A 20,980-nucleotide genomic window follows, 5' to 3' on the forward strand; every position below is an offset into this window, starting at 1 on the left:
TTCTCTGTGAAACAGTGGCTCAAGCCCTGTGGCGAATACTGATTCCGTTGTGCGTTTCCGAGTAACATGAGTGGAGCATAAGAGTTTTTAATTTGCTGAAATCGTATTCTCAACATGTCTACTCTGGAAAAAACATCATATAATATCTGTCTTTTGTTCAATAACTCGTATGCAATTAAGCCAGTGGCAGTAGACACAATTGTTCCCCCTTTGGTCGGATTTACAGGGGGGTTTGCCCTTAGGACAAAAACAGAAAACGGTGCTCTCACTTGGCTGCCGATGCTGCATACTCCATAGGAGTTGAGATGGTAGGGTTAGTAAACAGGGGCAATAATAACGTGAGGCACTTTGAGGGGGAAATATATGGTTTTGGGTGTTTTGTTTTATACATTTTATTGCTTGGTCTTGTTTTCTTGTGCATCAATTGCAATCAACCTTTTTAGGGGCAGTCAGGTTGGCGTAGCGGTATCTTCCTTCGCCTCCCACATCCAAGAACCTACTTCAAACACCGCTGGGAGCTCTAGTGGATTGGATTTTCAGTTCCTACTCGATGGCGTGGGTTTTGTCCCCTGGAATAGTTCTCTAGGGTTTCACTCCCACTTTTCCAAACTGAAACTTCCTTCCTTGTCTTTTCGCAAAACAGTTCTTGACTAGTAACAGTGTATTTCACTTGGGTGAGGTCATCTATGTTTTCTAGATAGATGCAATGCCCAATTGTTTACCAAGTTTATGTTTAAGAAAAGTTTTAGCATATAACATAGTTCTCTTTAGTCAAAGAAGTTTCAAACTTCATTTGGAGACAAGGAAATAATAAACAAATATTTACTCAAAAGTACTTCATGTTTGTTTGTTATAAAACATCACCATTACACATGTATGTGGTAGGTCTTTTTCAAGGACCTCCACCTCTGATGCAAATTACAAACATAATCAAAGAGAGAGTGGGGGTTCAGTTTTGTCTTTAAAGGTAGGTTTATAGATTGGTAAATATTCCAAACCATAAAAACTTTCTTGGAGAAAGGCACTGCAGCTGCAGAGTGTAAACTATTTTGATAAAAGAATCCTTTTAAAGTAATTTGGCTCAGAAAACTTTTCACACAAAAAACACACTAAATTACCTGCACAAACCAATCATATTACACTATTAATTTTGGTTTTTACCCATACACCGATGTGTGTTAGCACTGTATACTCAGTACTTTCCCGAGTCCTGTGAAAAAATATCACAGGCATGTTACTCGGGTGGGATTCGAACCCACGACCCCCGCAACTCCAGAGCAGTGTCTTACCAACTAGACCACCGAGACCGCCCGGCAGCTAGAGTTGGTAACAGATCACTGCTACCTAGGAGGGCATACAAACACTGGTGCCAAGAGCCCACAGATCACTGCTACCTAGGAGGGCATACAAACACTGGTGCCTAGAGCCCACAGATCACTGCTACCTAGGAGGGCATACAAACACTGGTGCCTAGAGCCCACAGATCACTGCTACCTAGGAGGGCATACAAACACTGGGGCCTAGAGCCCACAGATCACTGCTACCTAGGAGGGCATACAAACACTGGTGCCTAGAGCCCACAGATCACTGCTACCTAGGAGGGCATACAAACACTGGGGCCTAGAGCCCACAGATCACTGCTACCTAGGAGGGCATACAAACACTGGTGCCTAGAGCCCACAGATCACTGCTACCTAGGAGGGCATACAAACACTGGTGCCTAGAGCCCACAGATCACTGCTACCTAGGAGGGCATACAAACACTGGTGCCTAGAGCCCACAGATCACTGCTACCTAGGAGGGCATACAAACACTGGTGCCAAGAGCCCACAGATCACTGCTACCTAGGAGGGCATACAAACACTGGTGCCTAGAGCCAACAGATCACTGCTACCTAAGAGGGCATATAAACACTGGGGCCTAGATCACACAGATCACTGGTACCTAAGAGGGCATATAAACACTGGTGCCAAGAGCCAATAGATCACTGGTACCTAGGGCCTATTAAAGACTGGTGCTCAGTGTGTACTGGTGCCTAGATCACACAGATCACTGGTACCTACATGTAAGAGGACATACAAACACTGGTGCCTAGAGCCAATAGATCACTGGTACCTAGTGCCTATTAAAGACTGGTGCTCAGTGTGTACTGGTGCCTAGATCACACAGATCACTGGTACCTAAGAGGGCATACAAACACTGGTGCCTAGAGCCAATAGATCACTGGTACTGGTACCTACATGTAAGAGGACATACAAACACTGGTGCCTAGAGCCAATAGATCACTGGTACCTAGTGCCTATTAAAGACTGGTGCTCAGTGTGTACTGGTGCCTAGATCACACAGATCACTGGTACCTAAGAGGGCATACAAACACTGGTGCCTAGAGCCAATAGATCACTGGTACCTAGGGCCTATTAAAGACTGGTGCTCAGAGTGTACTGGTGCCTAGATCACACAGATCACTGGTACCTCGCTGTAAGAGGGCATACAAACACTGGTGCCTAGAGCATACAGAGCACTGGTACCTAGTGCCTATTAAAGACTGGTGCTCAGTGTGTACTGGCGCCTAGTTCACACAGATCACTGGTACTTACATGTAAGAGGGCATACAAACACTGGGGCCTAGAGCATACAGATCACTGGTACCTAGGGCCTATTAAAGACTGGTGCTCAGTGTGTACTGGTGCCTAAATCACACAGATCACTGGTACCTAAGAGGGCATACAAACACTGGTGCCTAGAGCCAATAGATCACTGGTACCTAGGGCCTATTAAAGACTGGTGCTCAGAGTGTACTGGTGCCTAGATCACACAGATCACTGGTACCTCGCTGTAAGAGGGCATACAAACACTGGTGCCTAGAGCATACAGAGCACTGGTACCTAGTGCCTATTAAAGACTGGTGCTCAGTGTGTACTGGTGCCTAGATCACACAGATCACTGGTACTTACATGTAAGAGGGCATACAAACACTGGTGCCTAGAGCATACAGATCACTGGTACCTAGTGCCTATTAAAGATTGGTGCTCAGTGTGTACCAACACTTGGGCCTAGAGCATACAGATCACCTAGGGCCTATGCACTGGTTCCTAAGGCCTACAAAAAACTTGTGCTGAGTGCGTACAAACACTGACAAGAGCCTATACTGAACATTGGTGAGTGAGACCCATGAACACTTGTGCATTTATAAATTGGTTTATTGGTTTATTTATTTAAAAATGCCATCGCAGCATACCGCTGAATTGCGGCATAATTTACAATAATCAAAAAATATTACATTAGTTGTTAAAAAGCTTTATAATAGAAAAAACATAGTGAACATTTGATACAAAAATCACAAAAGCAATGGCCTGCCAGATATGTACAAACAGGTTCACTACATTTGTATACATTTAAGACCAGAAAATTAAGCAATTATATTAACATGGTTCTAGGAGTTCAGGAGCTTGGTGAGGTAGGGCAAGGGGCTGTTTTGGAATCTTTTGGTGTTGCAGTGAAACATACCAAGCCGTGCTCGTTGGCGGAGTTGCATAGATGAGTTGTTTACAGAAGCAGGGAACCACCTCGAAAATCTCACAGAAGCGCTTGCCTTCTCTGCAAATTGGTGGCAGAGTTTATAGCCTTCAAAACACCATCAGATCACCTGGCAGGACATGGTACACAATAAGGAGTTCCTAAAGCAAACAAGTTTGCCCTCCAAAGAACCTCCAGTGGGCAGGAAACCTACTGAGAAGGCCACCTGAAAGTCTCTCCAAGCAGACCAACTCATTCAAGGGTCGATGAGACGAGGCCACCCAAGCCTCTCCGCTACAAAGACACAATCAAAAGAAATCTAACAAAGATGGCCAACGCCACAAAGTCATGGTCATTCCATTGAACCAACTGACAGCACGATGGTGATCACCATCCTTCCAGTCACACACCTTATTGTACCACACAATGGGCTGTATTTATACATTGGCTCCAGTCATAGTATTCAAGACCCACCCACATACATCAAGAAGACTGTGTTCATTGGTCGATCCCACCTGGACACTTTCAAGTAATGCCATCAAGGCAAGTATGCCAAGGCCAGTGGCAACCAATCTTGCGTTCAAACACAAGGGCTGAAGTTTTTTGCACAATGGGCTTGCTTGGAGGGGTTGGTATAATAGCTCCGGATCTATAACATCTGGCTCCTGAATTACGCCAGAGACCAGCCTTGAGCGCTCTGTCAGGAGTTTTACAAATGTACCTTTGACCGTGCAATAATTTCCACGGAGATTCAAAGCCAATCCACACATACATGTGTACACAACATTCTACACACATACGCAATGCTGCATGCAGACGGTCAAAAGTGCAAGCTTACACTACATCATCGAGGACCAATCATAACACAGATATGGAAAGCTTACATCACAGCACCTTTATCCAATGAATTTGTATCAAATGAAATCACTGCACCTGTTATAAGTGCCCGTCTTCTTTACCCTTGTGGATAAAAAAAGTGAACCAGTCAAAGCCTATTTTAGGTCATGTCCCAAACGGCGACTTCGGCTAGACGGCGCGCGTCTGCGTAAGTTCTTTCAACACTGGCAGACGCACTGATCTAGCCGTAGCTGCAGCCGAGGTCAACATTTCCAACACAGCCTTAGTCTTGATTAGTGACGTTTTTTTTTTATTAGTCCCCAAAAGAGGGCGCAACATAGTCTGTTTGGAAGGCTGACTCGGAGGGACTGGGCAAGTCTATAAATCTGGTTGGAAACAGAACTGTTTCACTTTGTTTTGATCCAGATAATTTTGTGAAATAGATCTATTCTCTAACAACTTGTGTTGCGATATCGACTTAATTACATTAACAAAATACACGCCACCAATCATGAGTAGGGCCTGTTTCAAATACAAGCTTTATTCTCCTTTCTCTCGTTTAAAAAGCCCTGAGCAAGTACAAAAGCACGTGCAATGGGAGACTTTCAGGACGCTTGGTGGCAGCAGACTTACCAGGTAAAATCCATTGTTCTCAGTAATGTGCGCATGCTCAGAACTATGTAAACAATGGCAATTTACCTAGTCAGTCTGCTGCCACCTAGCGCCTCAAAGGCTCCCATTGTCAAAACAACGGTGGGGCCAAGCTAGCCTGAGCTAAATCTGGAGCCGTAGCTGTGGTTTTGAAAAAGAGGCAAGGTCGATGAAACCACCAAGGCTGAACGGGCCGATGTGTGCTATGCTAACAGGAATACTGGACAAAACAAATTTATATGTAAAGAAAATACTATGTTCATAAACATACTTGTTCAGGTTGATTTAGTTGCCAGAGCAAACTAAAGCAAGCTTCCAGATCAGATGATTTTAAATTATTCATGATTAAAGTACTTCGACTTGAAGGTTTTTCATTGATTTATTAAGCATCCCTGCAAAACTTATTTATTCATTCACCTTTAATATGCAATAGCCATATCATCAAGCCTTAATTGGGTTTTTCAGAAACGCCTCATTTGAAAGTTAAGTTGCCATTCTGCTCTACTAAAGAGCTATACATAATTAAAACTGACAGTAAAGACTGAGTTTTGAGTCAACACCGGGATGTTTGTATTGTCAGGTCATTTCCATTCATGATAAACTACATTGAGTTCCCAAAGGAAAGATTAGCAGTCAAAGGCGCCAGTCACGAAGAAAAATCATTTTGCAATGGTAGGAAAAGGAAATGCAAGCATGAGCAAGTGGTTTATGCTGGAAGAAAGTGATGCGCAAGGCTTTCATTTGGTGAATTCTAAAGTCTAATAGGTAGGCTGCTGGAAACACCACTGTGGCTAAGTGAGCCAACGAAACAAGGAGCATGAAGGCCCGGTCACACAGACCCCGATAACGAGAACGACAAAGAGAATGTTCACACTGCATGACCTTGGTTTGAATGGGCATGGAGGTATATTCAGCGAGCATTTCAGGCTATCTTGGGACAACGGGACATCAGGACAACAGAAAAACTTGGGACAATGGGATATCAGGACATCTTGCTCACCCTGCAGGACTCGGGACACTACAGGGAAAACAGCGCGTCACAAAAAATCCTCTATGAATTCTCTAAAAAAATAAAAGGATGCTCAAACTCGTACAAAAACTAGGACATAAACATCTCCGTTGACCAACATACTTTCTCTAGGGCACAAAATGTTCACCCCTTGTTACTCCTACAAGATTGAGGGATCACCAAGACAGACAGCGCATCTCAAACCAGTGTATGTGAAACCAAAAACTCCGAGATGCTTGTAATATTGTGTCCTCTGTAAAACCTTTGTATGTTTAACCCATAAAAAAATAACAGGACATAAACATCTTCAATGACCAACATACTTTCAAGGCACGAAATGTCCAACCCTTGAATCGCACAAAACACACAGAAAAATGATCTGATAAAAGGCGCATTTCTGGAAAGATGCCCTGGCCCGAGAAAGTAAATGGAGGGAAAACTAGTCTAAGTGCCTACGAGCAAACAATCATGAAGATAAATCAGGCAGCTGTCCATGAGTCCCATCCGTCACATGCAGAGGAGATCACTACCGTGTCTCACGGTAGTAACAGAATACAAGCAATTCAGCGTGTCTTCAACCTCATCTTAAAGACACTGGACACTATTGGTAATTATCAAAGTCCAAAGTCTTCTCACTTGGTGTATCTCAACATATGCATAAAATAACAAACCTGTGAAAATTTGGGCTCAGTTGGTCGTCAAAGTTGTGAGATAAAAATAGAAGAAAAACTATCTTTGTCACACGAAGTTGTGTGCTTTCAGATGCTTGATTTCGGGACCTCAAGTCTTGGAAATCAAATTCAAATATTTTAGTGGAAAACAACTTTTTCCCCAAAAATACATTACTTCAGAGGAAGCCGTTTCTCACAATGTTTTATCGTATCAACAGCTCTCCTTTGCTGGTTAAGTTTTTATGATAATAATTATTATGAGTAATTACCAATAACTATGGTCCACTGCCTTTAAAGGAACATTACAGTAATTGGTAAGGAAAACAAATGTCTAAGATCACAGATTTAATGATGATGATAGTAGAAAAAATCCCTTAAATATTTCTGTCTGAAACTAATTTCCTGTTTGGAGCATTTCATTCACAAATTTTGGGGGGAATTGATGTCAAACAAAATGTGTAATCAGTTTTTCACCATTTTCCCGTTTACCAAGTTGGTCGATTGATCTCAAACTCTTACAGGTTTGTAAGTTTTATGTATAATGGTGGATTACATAAAAGCATAGAGCAAGGAACACCGAAAAAGCCCACACTGCCCACACTATTTTGTTAAGCAAAAAAAAACAATTGTTTAATATTCATCTTTGGTTTTGCCCATATACACCGATGTGTGTATACTCAGTACTTTCCCGAGTTCTGTGAAAAAGAAAATCACTGGCATATTACTCGGGTGGGATGCTGTAATGTCCCTTATACTTAAACCATGATACTTGTCCCGGGGTCATGCCGCACTTGCCCATTGAAAGGTTCGACCATCAGAATGCAGAGTGTTTGACAGGAATCTTACTGAACACAAGCTTGTGAAAACAGTGTATGGTGAAACAGAGCACGCAATGAATATTGTTGTACGGCAGATGTCATCAGTGCGACTTGAATTGGACAGCATTCAAGATCTACACCTGTCCATTACACAATATGAATTTTACATAAGGGTTGGATTTGTGACCAATGCATGTTTGCAAGTGTATACTATACACACAGTGTATACAGGCGTTTCCAGACAAGAGAAGGGATCCTGACTTTTGAGTATTCCAACCACAAGACTGTTTAAAATATTTAGTCTGTTTGGAAACTGTTTAATTAATTTTTCCTATACTTATTTTCGAACCAGGCTTTTGTCTTTGTTTCTAAAAACTTGCGATTTGACCAACAGATTTAGATTTAAATTTAACAATTTGTATGTTTTGATTTGGGAAAGTTACAAAGTTATACATGGTCGAGTGCTGCAAGTTAACTAGCTTTACTAAAGTGCTTTATCTTGTGACAACTAATTGAGAAGATTTGACAAGGGACCATGGACAGTGAAACAATCATTGTCCTTTTACACAAGGTACATTTTGAGAAGAAATTGTACAGGCATGCTCAAATTTAGCAAGGGACCCTTGCTATTGTAATGCTCTCGTGGCATGTGAAAAGGGCTTTTGTGAGGTTTCAGAGCAACTCAGGTCCCCTATGTTATGCTTCTCATCCTTTGCTAACTTGGTTAGGTTTTTAAGAAAACACTACTTTGCGGTGGCATTTTCTTTTGTGATGTAACTGAATCTCTTCTTGGAAGGAAGACAATCCAAGAGGAATTATAGAAACTCTTGACTTCTCAAACTGCAGAACATCATTTTTTACGAAGTGTGACTGCAATCGCTGTCCTCTGAACTCCTCCTTTAACTTCGTCTGAGGAGCGCAAAAAATAACACTCCTCAAAATTTGAAGTGATTTTTCAATCATTTGGGAAAACAAATCTTTTTCTTTTTTCCAAACAGAAGAAAATGAGCTACGATGGCGGCGTTTATTTGCTTTGATCGTGTAACAAGAATAACAATCCGCCGACCCAATCCTGGAAGCTGCGGTGCGTAGTTCTCACGTTTTCAAATTGAAAATAAAGAGCTCAGCAGTCGGATTTGATAAAAACAGGGTTTTTCCCCCACTTTTAAGTCCGATGTGTGAAGTTTGGTTCCGCTTGGGGAGTGCAAAACACTCTCGCCAATAAAGTACAGGGGGCAGTTTAACACACTTCTTGTATTTCTGAAAACATCTACTATAGCGAAAAAATTATTAGTAAGAATGCTATTTAAAGTTTTTATTAAACATTTTTTTCATCATTCAATGTAGTATTGTTATTTTGGCACTTCTGAATTTTGTGTTGTCATTGATCCAATAACAAGGCCCTAAATCTCAAAGTAAAAAAAAAACTAACTACAGTTCAAAACTAACTACGAGTAACATGCCTGTGATATTTTTTCACAGGACTCGGGAAAGCACTGAGCTAACACACATCGGTGTATGGGGGAAATTTTAAAAAAAAATTAATAACTACAGTTCTGTCGTTGACGGCTTGCTTCAAAATGACAATCGTTTTTGAGGTCATTTGTAGGAGGTTGTATTCATACTGCATCAATCATTGGACTGGTTAGCAGTTTTTGATTACAGCTAATTTAATTTAATAACTCACTTGTATCACACCAACTTTACAACATTGGGTATAGGCCACCGACAGGCACCAGTTTACCCCTATCTAAGCATAGAGGACACCTACATTTCTTTCTAATTCACCGATCAATGGACCCTTCCCATAAAATATGCTAATCACATTCACGCATGCGTACAGACCCTGTTGGTTGGCAAACGCCATAGAGTTGTGCACTAAGCAGACGCGCAATCGCGTCTGCGTCACGCACCCATTAGCTGTGTACAAAAACGGGCGATGTTCCCTCATTTTGCCAACCAAAACGTTAGTGCGCAGGCGCTATGTGCAATTTACATATTTCATGGGCAGGGTCTATTCAACTGAACAAAATACTTCTTTTTTTTTCGCAAGGAAACTTGAGACAAAAGACAGCCCTGGGTTATGTTTCAAGTGAAAACAAATAATAAGATCTATCAGAAAAGAACAAAATCATGTCTTATTTGTTTTAGAGGGTGTGAAGTGAGTAATGTTTCAAGTAAAAAACGTAACGCTCTATTGGAAAAGAACAAATGAAAGTCTTATTGAATGACAATTTTTTTTAGAGGGTGTGTGTTCGCAGAAACACCCCCTCAGTTTTATCCCCGACAGTATTTAAAAGGTCTCTTCACAGACTGAAATGGGTAATGTTTCAAGTGGAACATGTAAAAAGCCCTATCGAGAATGATTGAATGTCTTATTTAAGGACCCTTTCATATTAGAGGGTGTGTGTTTGCAGACACACCCCCTCAATTTATCCCCGACAGTATTTATTTGAAGTGAAACATGCAATAAGGACACTTTTATATTTAACAGGCACAGTACACTATTGGTAATTACTCAAAATAATTGTTAGCATAAAAATACTTGGTAACAAGCAATGGAGAGCCGTATAAAACATTGTAAGAAATGGCTCCCTCTGAAGTAATGCAGTTTTTGAGAAAGGGGTTATTTCTCAGTCAAATAGTAAACTACTTTAGCTGAAGCCTTTTATTTCTACCTGAAACCACAACAAATTTGTAGAACAAGGGTGTTTATTCTCTCATCACTAACACTTTCTTGCGACTTCGATGACCATTTTGGCTTAAATTTTCACAGGCTTGTTACTTTATGAATGTTGAGATACACTAAGTGAGAAGACTGGTCCTTGACAATTACCAACAAGTACCTTTAAGGAAACTTGAGACAATAGACAGCCCTGGGTAATGTTCAAGTTAAATCAAATGTGGAGCTCCATCAGAAAAGAAAAAATTCATGTCTTATGGAATAACACTTTTGTTTAAGAGGGTCTGTGTTTGCAGAACACCCCCTTAATTTCCTGACAGTCTTTATCAGGTCTCTTCACAGATTGAAATGGGTAATGTTTCAAGTGGAAAATGTCAAATTTCTTAAATTTAAGGACACTATTACTTTAAAGGCACTGGACACTATTGGTAATTACTCAAAATATTTGTTAGCATAAAAACTTACTTGGTATTAACAAGCAATGGAGAGCTGTATGAAACATTGTGAGAAACGGCTCCCTCAGAAGTAATATAGTTTTTGAGAAGGATGTTTTTGAGAAAGAGGTAATGCAGCAAGTGTTTTTTTTTTCTACCATTATTCTCTTGCAACGACCATTGACCATTTGTATTGTATTGGTTTGTCATTTTACGCATATTTGTTGGGATACACAAAGTGAGAATACTGGTATTTTATAATTAAAGCTAACAGAAACACCCCTCAAGTTCTCCCCGACAATTATACAAGGTCCCTTTACAGAGTACAGAATGACGCCCGCTACAATTACATTAGACAAGTACATGATTATTACATTCCCATTATCACTCCATGGCTCCGGACGGCAGACAAGTTCAAGACGTGTACCGATGTCAAAATCGATAATATTCAAGTCAATATATCGAACACTCAAGTGCCGATAAAAACACATCTCTTGTTTCGTTTGTTCAAGTTTGATGCTTTGCAATCCGGTTTTAGTCTATATTAAATACATAATGCTATAAAAGGGCACCATCTATAAAACATTGGTGTGGGACAATCTTTTTTGTGGTGACCCATAAATTTGATTATAGAATCTGTAACCTGATCGTTACCTTTTATTTGTACAAAACAAGGCCCTTTTTTAGCCATGTGTCTTGGATTCTTTTTATATGACTTTTAATATTGTAATCTAGTTTGTGGTCTCGCCGTAATGCTTTTAATGAACCAACCAATCACAACAAATGGACAACCACCATACTCAATAAAACATTTTAATGTTTTTTAAAGAGAGTTTGTCGTAAGGCCTAGGGGCCTATATGCACATCTGAATACATTTGCTAAATTAGTTCTCCTGCATTCCTGCCAAATCGACAGCAAGAATTGGAAATTCCACATTAGCCAAAAGTCACTTTAATCAAGAGTTTATTTACACAAATCTAGAAGCGAACAAAAAAAAAACATCAAATAGAAACTGTGATCCAGGCAAGTCCGAAAGATTAAACAAAAAGTTTTCAAATTTTAAAGGGAACAAGCTGTTAAAAGGTATGGGTTTTTTTTGTAGGACACAAAACACAATTGCCACAGATTTAAACCAGGATAAGAAAGCTTCCCTTAAAACATTACTTGCTGAGTAAGTAAAAAAAAATCATAAAAATAACTTTTGCCTCAGTGAGACTAAAAGCTTATTAATATTTAGCATGTACAACAGATTTACGTGACTGTTCAGAGAACATTGCTCTGTAATTTTCATCTTTTTCTCAAAAATGTGAAGAGTAATGAAGCTGAAACTCCTACCTAAGGATATTACAGATCTTCATTCACAGTGAGTAGGGATTCATGTCATGTCAATCAATAGAATAAACATAATCCTACCAAAAAGATGAACTTCTAAGCTTATAAATATTTCCATAAATCATTGGATTTGGTTAATCCGTATATTTGCTATTTATTTTTAACTTGTCTCTTGCTGCATGCTCTTGTAGTGCAATTGGGGGGTTTTTGTGCTTCTATTTATGATATTTTTAAATATTAAATTAATAGAAACAGAGTTTATAGCAAGAGGTGTGTTATGCCTCCCTAGTGGAATGTATTTTTGAATTTTAGTCTTTGAATATCTTGATTTTTTTATTTGTACTTAAATAAATATTTGTATATCTTAATGTTTTTCTGTAATTTTAAAAATAGTATATATTGTAGCGTCGACCGGGGGTTGCAATGCACACAGTTTAATGACACAAGAAAGGTACAATTAACTGGCTATTCTGTCATCGTTTCGAAGCTTTATTAACACTCAATCATTCACTGAAATTACACGAGAGAGAAGGCCTAAGCCAGAGAGCGCCCTCTCTGGAGAGTAAGCTTGGGCGATATCACGATACTATCGAATATCGAGATATTAATTTGGAAACGATTTCGATATCGTCTGGATTTGGTTTTAATCGAAATACCGATATATCGCGATATATCGCGATATATCGCAAGATATCGCGATAATCGCAATATATCGCGATATCGATTAAATATCGCGATGTATTTGCAAGCTTAGACATCTTGCACCCCATGGGTTTGGAGTAAAACCAGAAGAATAGGTCATTAGAACACCTCTCTTATGCTATGACTGTCTCTTCTACAACTTACTTGGAGTTTGAAGACTGATGATTTCAAATTTAATTAATCGCGATTATATCGAATATCGCGATATATTGTCGGCGATATATCGTGAATAAAATAAATCGATATCGCCCAAGCTTACTGGCGAGCAGACTCACAAATCAACCGGCTTGGGCCAAAAGCAGTGCTCCGAAGGGAAGTCGTGCTGGTGCCCCCAACCGGTCGATCGGCACCGCCGCTACAATATATTTTCTTATGCTCTCTAATTTTAAACGCAGTTCAGCCCCTGGCTGCCAAGTGTGAATGTAAAAAAACAAAATGCCATAAGGAGAGTAATAATGCCGTAATTATGCCGTAAATAGTACAACGCCTCAAGATGTGTTCCTTCAGAAGAACAACTGCTTCTTTGAATCCTTTACGCTTTACATTCATTTTGATTCACACACACAAAAACAGCTGCAAGTATTTTGAGGAACTATTTAGCTTCTCCATCCTCATTTGTATCACTAATTAAGTGCAGTGCACAATTGCCAAATACGTAACCATTTCATTCGGTCATAAAACCTCACTAAAATTACTTCACATTTCTGAGGTATGGTTTTAAAGCCATTGGACCCTTTCGGTACAGAAACAACAAAAAAGTTCTCAGATTTACAAATAACTTACAGGGTTTACAGAAGGTAGTGGTGAAAGACTGCTCTTGAAATAATATTCCATGAAATTCTTTACTTTTTGAGAAAACAGTAAAACCATATCAATTCTCGATATCGAGAATTACGGATTTATTTTAAACACATGTCATGACACGGCGAAACTTGCGGATACAAGGGTGGGTTTTCCCGTTATTTTCTCCCGACTCCGATGACCGATTGAGCTTAAATTTCCACAGGTTTGTTATTTTATATAGAAGTTGTGATACACGAAGTGTGGGCCTTGGACAATACTGTTTACCAAAAGGGTCCAATGGCTTTAAGCTTCTGGACTCAACTGGTGATAATTCATTCAAAATGTTTTTGTTTCTTCTTGTGGCATTTTCTGCTATACTGAGAAAGTATTTCAAACAAATAAATAGGCCTAATAATAGCTCAACTACTTTTGAAATGAGTTTCGACTAGTCCGGCAAATATTTGTGACAGTACTTTACAGGGGGTGGACGTACAATGGCATAGGGAGCTTCAGGCCTCAAATGAACCGGACTGTTTTGCTTCCTTTTATCCCAACGGGCAAGTTACCTCAATTTGTTATGTGTCCTACTTTGTTAAAGGCAGTGGACACTATTGGTAATTTCTCAAAATAATTGTTAGCATAAAACCTTACTTAGTAACGAGTAATGGGGAGCTGTTAATAGTATAAAACATTGTGAGAAACGGCCCCCTCTCTGAAGTAACATAGTTTTCGAGAAAGAAGTAATTATCCACGAATTTGAAATTCGATACCTCAGAATTAGTTTTTGAGGGTTTTGAAATCAAGCATCTGAAAGCACACAACTTCATGGGACAATTGGGTATTTTTTCTTTTATTATTATCTCGCAACTTCGACGACCCACTGAGCTCAAATTTTTCACAGGTTTGTTTTTTTATGCACATGCTGAGATATACCAAGTGAGAAGACTGATGGTCTTTGACATTTACCAATAGTGTCCAGTGTCTTTAAGTCCAGAACAAACAAACAAACAAACAAACAAACAAACAAACAAACAAACAAACAAATAAACAAACATTTACTAAAACGGCTAGCACTCAGTATATATTAAGGCCATGGTCTATATTTGGTATTTGTCAAAGACCAATATTCTCACTTGATGTATCCCAACAGAAGACATGCATAGAATAACAAATATAACAAATCTGTGAAATTTGGGGCTCAACTGGGCATCAAAAATACAAGATAATAATGAAAGAAAAAAACAACTTGTGCATAGTGTTTCCAGATGCCTGAGAAAGGCTTTACGCCTGCAGCCTTTCTCAGAATCAACTAGTGGGGAGGGCAGAATCTCTGGGGAGGTGGGGGGCAGAATCTCTGGGGGAGGTGTGGGGGAATAATCTCTGGGGGAGGTGGGGGCAGAATCTCTGGTGGAGGTGTGTGGGGGGGGGGGCATAATCTCTGGGGGGAGGTGTGGGGAGGGTAGAATCTCTGGTGGAGGTGTGGGGAGGGTAGAATCTCTGGAGGAGGTGTGGGGAGGGCTCTGGTGGAGGTGTGGGGAGGGCTCTGGTGAAGGTGTGGGGAGGGTAGAATCTCTGGGGGAGGTGTGGGGAGGGCTCTGGTGGAGGTGTGGGGAGGGCTCTGGTGGAGGTGTGGGGAGGGCTCTGGTGGAGGTGTGGGGAGGGCTCTGGTGGAGGTGTGGGGAGGGTAGAATCTCTGGTGGAGGTGTGGGGAGGGTAGAATCTCTGGGGGAGGTGGGGGAGGGTAGAATCTCTGGGGAGGTGGGGGGGGGGCAGAATCTCTGGGGGAGGTGTGGGGGCATAACCTCTGGGGAGGTGAGGGCAGAATCTCTGGTGGAGGTGTGGGGGGCATAATCTCTGGGGGGAGGTGTGGGGAGGGTAGAATCTCTGGTGGAGGTGTGGGGAGGGCTCTGGTGGAGGTGTGAGGAGGGCTCTGGTGGAGGTGTGGGGAGGGCTCTGGTGGAGGTGTGGGGAGGGCTCTGGTGGAGGTGTTGGGAGGGCTCTGGTGGAGGTGTGGGGAGGGCTATGGTGGAGGTGTGGGGAGGGCTCTGGTGGAGGTGTGGGGAGGGTAGAATCTCTGGTGGAGGTGTGGGGAGGGCTCTGGTGGAGGTGTGGGGAGGGCTCTGGTGGAGGTGTGGGGAGGGCTCTGGTGGAGGTGTGGGGAGGGCTCTGGTGGAGGTGTGGGGAGGGCTCTGGTGGAGGTGTGGGGAGGGCTCTTGTGGAGGTGTGGGGAGGGCTCTGGTGGAAGTGTGGGGAGGGTAGAATCTCTGGGGGAGGTGTGGGGAGGGCTCTGGTGGAGGTGTGGGGAGGGTAGAATCTCTGGTGGAGGTGTGGGGAGGGCTCTGGTGGAGGTGTGGGGAGGGTAGAATCTCTGGGGGAGGTGTGGGGAGGGCTCTGGTGGAGGTGTGGTGAGGGTAGAATCTCTGGTGGAGGTGTGGGGAGGGTAGAATCTCTAGTGGAGGTGTTGGGAGGGCTCTGGTGGAGGTGTGGGGAGGGGTCTGGTGGAGGTGTGGGGAGGGTAGAATCTCTGGGGGAGGTGTGGGGAGGGCTCTGGTGGAGGTGTGGGGAGGGCTCTGGTGGAGGTGTGGGGAGGGCAGAATCTCCTGACACAGCGGCACTGATGATTTACTCAAAATTAACTGTATTGAAAACATTATCATGGCAACTGACACTACAATACTCTAAAGACATGGTAGTTTGGCTGGTAACCTTATTCAGGTAAGCACATTTGTGTTTTGTCTGGTTTTGCTTAGCTACTTTTTGTGCTGAAATTGGGCCTTGGATCAAAACTGGGCACATAAAACTGAAAGGCAGAAAGAAAAACCAATAAACTAACCTGAACGCCCCGAATTACCCAACGTTACACAACTCAGCCATGCTTATCAAACAAGTAAAATAAAAGACTCTGGGCTCTAGACAAATTTACATTAGAGAGCATTTCAAGTTTGGACACAATTGGTCATTACTCAAAAAATTGTTGGCATAAAAACTTACTTGGTAACAAGCAACGGAGAGCTTTTGATAGTATAAATTATTCTGAGAAATGGCACCCTCTAATGAAGTAACGTAATTTTTGAGATAATAAACTGCTTCAGCTGAGGTCTTTTATTGTGCATATGAAAGCAGACATTATTCTCTCGCAACTTTGATGACCAATTGAGCCAAATTGTTTGCAGGTTTGTTACTTTATGCGAAGGGATTCGCCAAGTGAGAATACTGGTCTTGGACAAATAACCTAACGTGTCAAGTGCAGTGAGGCAATCAAACCTGTGCAAATGACAGGAGGTTCATCAATGTTAGGTTTTTTTTAACCTCTGTGTTACCTTGAGTAGGGGTAAGGTGTAAAACCCTGACGTTTTCTTGAAACATTCAACCGGCACCCCATGGAATAGAGACCTAGCGTGAAATCACAATATATAATAATAATTTGGGGGGCTAATCATCCTTACTCGCAGCTAAGAGCTGAATTGCGAAGGACGCGGCTACAACGTGTTCGGCGGCTACAATGTGTTCGAGAAGCAGGCATGCAAGGGCGCCTTTGGCTGCCAGCCACATCAACCCAATGTGACCACGGAGCACAGCCAAAGATCGAAAGTGTTTGATTTTTTTTCCCGAGGAAGGAAACCCGTATGGTATGGAAAACCCTCGTGGCACAGCAGAGAACCAACGCACAACTCAACTCACATATGGCCCCGACCGGGAATCGAACCGGGGTCACCTTGGTGAGAGGCGAGCACTTTACACACAAGCCAACCATGCCACCTTCAATACTCAAAATGAAATTTTTCTCAAAATTCTTTATACTAACAAAAGCTTCTCTACAGGCTTCTAACCCAAAGTTTTTATTTTATTGCTATGAATTTGAACAGTGGTACATGCAGCAAACGTGTACCCTTCCATTAACTTTTAAATACTACTCGCCATACACTTAGTCTTCACTACATTTCACTTCATATAGTTTCAATATGCAGTTCTTAAATTATGGCACTTTATCTTCATTTATGCCTTACGGGCATCTCAACAAGCTCATAATGTTTATGACACGACAAGTATGCACATTTGAATTAGGAGACCCATTTACATGGGAACATGACATAGCACCTTTTAAGAGTTGACAAGTGATGCAGTGCAACCTGTACAGCCAATCATGCCAGAAACACCCAGGGATCTTATAAGACGTTCCCAGTACCTACATGAAGATGGTTAAACACCCCGTCCAAAGCGATAATGGTGAAGCTTTTAGTCTTGCATAAAGGGACGGGTATGTCCAATTGCTTGATTGAGATTTACGGTTTTCATTTTGCTCAGCTTAAAACTGCAAAGTCTGCAATACTTAAAGACATTGCACACCTTTGGTAATTGTCAAAGACCAGTCTTCTCAATCGGTGTATCTCAACATATGCACAAAATAACAAACCTGTGAAAGTTTTAACTAAATTGGTCGTCAAAGTTGCAGGTAAATAATGGAAGAAAAACACTGTTGTGAAGTTGTGTGCTTTCAGATGCTTGATTTCAAGACCTCAAAATCTAATTCTGAGGTCTCGAAATCAAATTCGTGGAAAATTACTTCTTTCTCGAAAACTACATTACTTCAGAGGGAGCTGTTTCTCTAAATGTTTTATACTATCAACAGCTCCCCATTACTCGTTACCAAGTAAGGTTTTTTGCTTATAATTATTTTGAGTAATTATCAACACTGCCTTAAGTCTGCAATACTTCAGCAATGTTTTTCATTTAAAAACCTCTCATAGAATTTTTTATTCGTTTAACCTCTTGATTGAGGAACATGTTTTTGTTTTTTTAATATTGGCTTATTTCCATAGTAATTAGTCATAATATTTGACCCTTAGAAAAAAAGGCCGATAAAGTAGTACAGGGCTGGCCTACTTGTATGTACCGTATAGGCTTCCTATACATTTCATGATGTTTGATTAAAACATTTTGTTGACCTTTCCGAGGGTGAAAACATTCGGAAATCAAACTAAAAAAGAAGAAGAATGTCATGCCTGCAGCTGATTAGCTGCCTTCGTGAAGGATCAGGCTACAACATTGACCAGCCGCAGGCGTGTTAAGGCGCCTTTCGACAGGCAGCCAAATCGATCCCTAATGTGACCACAATGCACAGCCACGGATCAAATTCTGAAGGAGGCCCAGAGACAAACCCTTGTGGAACATAAAGAGAGAACTAATGAACAACTCCACTCGCATACATGTATCAACCTTGTAGTCAGGAATCGAACCAGGGCAACAGTGGTGAGAAGGCTACATGTAGCCCTTTATCGGACTAACCACCAATCTCAGCTAAAGGGCATATCAATTGGGAATATACATGTAGACAGTTTCAGGGGGCAATGGAACATTTCATGGGGCACCAACACAATACAGGGGGCAGGACACAAATTAAAAGGAGACTAAAATCAGAGGGAGACTTAAAATTGCTGGATATGAATAATATCAAAGTCTTAGGGGCCTATATAGCGCATGTATCTACCAAACAAGATACTCAATGTGGTGAGCATATACAAACATTCAGAAAGATTGCAGTCATGAATTCCGAGACCCAATTATAAGGCTTTACAAGGTGCTACGGGCACATACAGCAGCCACAGCCAGGAACACCGGGGCGAACCCCTTCTCTATTCGATAAGTCATGTGGTTCTTTTACATGTGTTACACAACAGTGGGATCAACAGCTTTACGTCCCATCCGAAGGACAAAGCAATGGTTAAGTGTCTTGCTTAAGGACACAAGTGTCACGGATAGGGATTCAAACCCACACTCTGCTGATCAGAAACACCAGAGTTTGAATTCGGGGCTCTTAACTGCTTGGCCAAGACACTTCCATATTACATGAGAAGTACAGTTCGATGATGTGGCAACCAACACATGAAAAGAGAAGCAAAGTGAGCAGGCCTATCAAGACATACATTGACATATGTGAAGACTCCAACAGCGACCTATATAATAATAAGCATTTTTATAGCGCCATCTATCTCGAAAACTAATCCGATGCGCTGTGAGAGGAAAGAAACCAAAACAAAAAGTTTATACAAAGAAAAGGACAAAAATTAAACTCACTTAGGAAACAAATATGTCTTCATTTGCAATTCTGTGTGAATGCCTATAGTGTTAAAGAATTCCAGGGGACCAAGCTATGTGAATGCCTAGTGTTAGAGCATTCCAGGGGACCTACACACTTGTGTGTATTAGAATATAGGCATTTGCATGCTTGACAGGAACTTTTGGAAAGCCATCACAACCATCCTGTTAGAATTTAAGGAATGAATGGATGAGAGTACTGTGACAAAAGGTCCACCAAACTGTCATCAGGAATTTGTAGAGTGTGACAGGGGCTTATGTGAAGAGCATTATCACATGTTATTTTCCATCAGTGAAATCAGTTTCAAAACTATCATGCTCGATATGGACATTTTAAAAATCACACTAATTATTGCATTGCTGTCAATCATCTTAGGTATGGAGTAAGGCTTCATCCCGCACCATTACACACAAAATTTAACCTTAAATCAACCATGCATTGACCCATGAAAAAAATTTTTTTGTTTCACAAAGAGCTAATATTGATCTTTAAGATGTATAGTAAAGTGTTATCTCACAATACAATTGTGATATCGACAACTCATCTTAAAATATGAATATTTGTTTACCATGCCTTGACCCACCAAAGGTTACATTTTTTTATGGATTTGGTTTCACAAAGAGCTAATAGTGATCTTAAGATGTGTATGTTATAAAGTGTGATCTCACAATACAATTGTGATATCGACGATGAATATTTGTGTTTTGTGGTATCAAACTCTGGGAAGAATAAAGTACTTAACCTTAACTGCGATATTGAAAACATGCGATAAAACAAACTGAAGCTCAGCGACACTTTTACACACTGGACCAAACTAAGTGACATCCCAGTTACATTTGAGCAGATACCTGCACTCGGTTGAAGACTGACAGGTCTGGAATTTCACAAAGGCCTCGGAGGTCATGGCCTCTGTTGCCCTTGTTTTGGCCTTGGGGCCCTTTCAAAATTGTCCCATCTAGACTTTAAAATTTTCCAATGGAAGTGACCTTTTTGTAATGAATATTGGCCTTGCCTTCTCAAAGATGAAACTCCTGGCTTGGACTGGTTCATCATCTTACAATCTTTACAATCTAATAATAACAACAAAGTCTTTTATAGCGCACAAATCTACCAAACAAGGTACTCAAGGAGCCGAGTATATACAAACTTTCAGAAAGAAAGGTAATTGCAGTGATGAATTTGAGACCCAATTATTTAGCACCTTATAAGGGTTTACAAGGTGCTATGGCGCATACAGCAGCCACAGCCAGGAACACCGGGGCGAACCCCTTCTCTTTTCGATAAATGCACTGGGTTCTTTTACATGCGTTACACAACACATGGCTTCTAGACTTCATCAGACAGGGCTTTGAAAACTAGACAAATGTTGCATCAATATATGCCCCTTGCTATTTCCATCTTGTGTTTTAATTCAAGCCAGAGGTTGTAAACTTTCGAAAATATGTA

At 41.1% G+C, this 20,980-nt stretch overlaps 1 non-coding gene across 1 annotated transcript; it reads right to left on the minus strand.

Annotated features, from left to right (window-relative positions):
- Positions 1-1,232: 1,232 nt before the first annotated feature.
- Trnas-gga lies at positions 1,233-1,307 on the minus strand. Its single transcript has one exon. It is a non-coding gene; the product is annotated as a tRNA-Ser (tRNA).
- Between the last annotated feature and the right edge of the window lie 19,673 nt (positions 1,308-20,980).

Source organism: Asterias rubens, chromosome 7, assembly GCF_902459465.1.
Source record: "Asterias rubens chromosome 7, eAstRub1.3, whole genome shotgun sequence".
Taxonomy (NCBI): Eukaryota; Metazoa; Echinodermata; class Asteroidea; order Forcipulatida; family Asteriidae; genus Asterias; species Asterias rubens.